This window comes from Peromyscus eremicus, chromosome 3 (genome assembly GCF_949786415.1).
Source record: "Peromyscus eremicus chromosome 3, PerEre_H2_v1, whole genome shotgun sequence".
Lineage (NCBI taxonomy): Eukaryota > Metazoa > Chordata > Mammalia > Rodentia > Cricetidae > Peromyscus > Peromyscus eremicus.
In genome coordinates this window covers 81,062,509-81,065,996 of record NC_081418.1, presented here as the reverse complement: position 1 = coordinate 81,065,996, position 3,488 = coordinate 81,062,509, and positions in this window count along the sequence as shown.

Here is a 3,488-nt window from a genome sequence, read left to right as displayed (position 1 = left end):
AACACTAGCTCTCCTTACAAGAAACACACTCTGCTTTTGATTAAAGAGCACTGTTCTACTCTACTGTGTTTCTTAGGGGGTCCGAACCGTGAGCTTGCTCAGAACAAAAGAACTGTGCTTCCTACACACACGGGCCATATCTAGTTCAACTCTGCTTAGGAAACTGACAAGATCAGAAGCTCCTCTTCAGTCCAATACACTGTACTTGCTGGGAACAGACATGAGTGCTATTTGCACTGTGTATGGCAATGGGAGCACAATAGTGACTTTCCTTACCAGAAAACAACTCTTGCTCGTAAACCAAAAACTGCATGTGATTCAACTGCATTTAGGACTGGGAAACAAACGCTAGCTCGCCTTACAAGAAACACACTCTGCTTTTGAGAAAAGAGCACTCTTCTACTCTACTTTTTTTCCTATGGGGTCTGAACAGTGAGCTTGCTCAGAACAAAAGAACTGTGCTTCCTACACACACGGCCATATCTAGTTCAACTATGCTTAGAAAACTGACAAGAACAGTAGCTCCTCTTCAGTCCAATACACCTTACTTGCTTGGAACAGACGCGAGTGCTATTTGCACAGTGTATGGGAATGGGGAGCGCAATAGTGACTTTCCTTACCAGAAAACAACTCTTGCCTGTAGGACCAGAAATTGCATGTGATTCAACTCCATTTAGGACTGCGAAACAAACGCTAGCTCGCCTTACAAGAAACACACTCTGATTGTGAGAAAAGAGCACTCTTCAACTCTAATGTTTTTCCTACAGGGCCACAACAGTGAGCATGCTCAGAACAAAAGAAACTGTGCTTCCTACACACACGGCCATATCTAGTTCAATTCTGCTTAGGAAACTGACGAGAACAATAGATCCTCTTCAGTCCAATACACTGTACATGCGGGGAACAGACGCCAGTGCTATTTGCCCTGTGAATGACAAAAGGGAGTGCAATAGTGACTCTTCTTACCAGAAAAACTCTTGCTCGTAGGACTAGAAACTGCATGTGATTCAACTCCATTTAGGGACTGGGAAACACAACGCTAGCTCGCCTTACAAGAAACACACTCTGCTTTTGAGAAAAGAGCACTCTTCAACTCTAATGTGTTTCCTACAGGCCAGAACAGTGAGCTTGCTCAGAAATAAAGAACAGTGCTTCCTACACACACGGGCTATATTTAGTTCAACTCTACAGAGAAACCCTGTCTCAAAATAAGCAAACAAACAAACAAACAAAAAACAAAAAAAGCCATAAAATAATATATTATTTAATAATTTTCATACGTATCCTTACTAATATAAAAAGTTTAAGTAGAGTTAGCCTACACTGGGCATAATGCTCATCCCAGAAGCTGTAGATTGCCAAATAAAAATCCTTGAGCCAGGGTTGGGATAGTTCTCTCAAGACATTGGTCAGAGATATACTGAAGAGCCCCAAAAGAGTGAGGGTGGTTTTCATTGTTCTTAGTTGCTGCAGTGGTTTGAATGAGAATGTAACCCCAGGAGTTCAAGTGTTTGAACACTTGGTCCCCATTTGCTCTCACTGTACACATTTGTCACTGTATTTACATAGGTAGAGAGGATTCGAAACAGACACAAAGTCAGCTTTTCTCTCTTCATGCTCAGCTGATCTGAAGGCCCTTGCCCCTCTTCATGTGGCTGCTTCTTACATAAATAAAAGAATGTAAGTATTGGCAAGTAGTTTCTAAGGAATAACCATGGCCTTTCTTGTCTACCAGTCTCAAGTTTAACCTCCTCCCCTGGATGTTTCAGTCTGCTCCTCCTACACAAACTTGGGCATCCTGCTGTACTGTTACCCAAACTAAAAACACATGAGGCAGCTGAGCCATCTAAGGCAAGAATTTTGTTTGAGTTTGTATCACAGTGTAGAAATAGACATAGCATGCATCCTATTATAAATTTCCAAGTAACTCAGGCTCCATTCAGCTGATTTGCAGTATGAACTTGGTCATTGACTCGCTGTCACCGGATTGGTCTCTGATGCCAAGAAACTGGTTGGAAACTCTATAGCTGAAGAACTGGGGAGACTGAACTGGTTCACCCTGAACCAGTCTAAACTGTATCTGCAGATATGGATACAGCTTCTCCCAGGGGCCAACTGACAGAGTGAGCACAGTCTGGGTTATCATGATGTTAACCCTGGATATTAAAAGTATAATAAGAGAAAAATGTTATTTAATATATAGACATAGAAAATATTCAGAAAATATTTGCTCTTATTCATTATGTCCTACGGATTATGTTCAATGCTTTAGTTCATATTCTAAAAAGTAGTTCATTCAAAAAGATGAAAATACAGAGATTTACAAATCATAAAGCATGCTCCAGAATTAACATAGCCTTCTATCCGTGGCAGATCTATGACCATAACACAAATTCTTGTTCATTCTGTCTTCTCTCTCAGTCACATATCTAAACCCACAGAACCATACTGGAAGACTAGCTGCCATCTCTCACACTGACAGATCATGGATGAGCCAGTGGTGGAGTCTCACAGCCCCATTTTATGCTAGACATCTGTCTTAGTTAGTGTTTGTATTGCTGCAAAAAACAATGACCCAAAAAACAAGTTAAGGAGTAAGGGTTTTATTTGGCTTATACTTCAACATTGTTGTTCATCACTGAAAGGAGAGAACTGCCTCGGCTCGAACAAGGAGTCCTTTGATATCCACGTATGGATTCAGTGCCCTCTTCTGGCATCTGTGGGTACTTTCACACCTGTGTTCCACACACAGAGAGACATATGCTCAAAATCTAAAAGATAAATATTTTTTTTTTTTTTTTTTTTTTTTTTTGGTTTTTCGAGACAGGGTTTCTCTGTGTAGCTTTGCGCCTTTCCTGGAACTCACTGGTAGACCAGGCTGGCCTCGAACTCACAGAGATCCGCCTGGCTCTGCCTCCCGAGTGCTGGATTAAAGGCGTGCGCCACCACCGCCCGGCCTAAAAGATAAATATTTAAATTTAATTCATTTTTAAAAGAGTGTCCATTCTCCAACAGTGAGGTTTTCGGGTCTTAATTAAAAAAAATCTTTTGACAGCCTACTTCTAGAATGTCTAATCTACTCCATTATTCTATGTGTTTGTTTTATGTCAGTACAATACTGACTTACTACACCTTTGCAGTATGTTTACAGGTACGGTAAATCAGGTCTCCTGGTTGTTATTTGTACTCAAAATTACTTTGAACATTTAGAATGTTTTGTAATTGTGTATGATTTTAAGCTGTTTTAACAAGTCTTGTAAATAGTATCATTATTATTTGAAAGAAATTGCAGTGAATTTGTAAATAATGTTGGATAATACATAAATTTTAATAGTATTGACTATTCCAATCTGTTAATAACACATGTCTGCTGTGGATATCTGTATGCTATGAATGTGTTGCTCTGATTGGTTAATAAATAAAGTGCTAATTGGCCAGGAGCCAGGCAGGAAGTATAGGCTGGACAAAGAGAGAGGAGAATTCTGGGA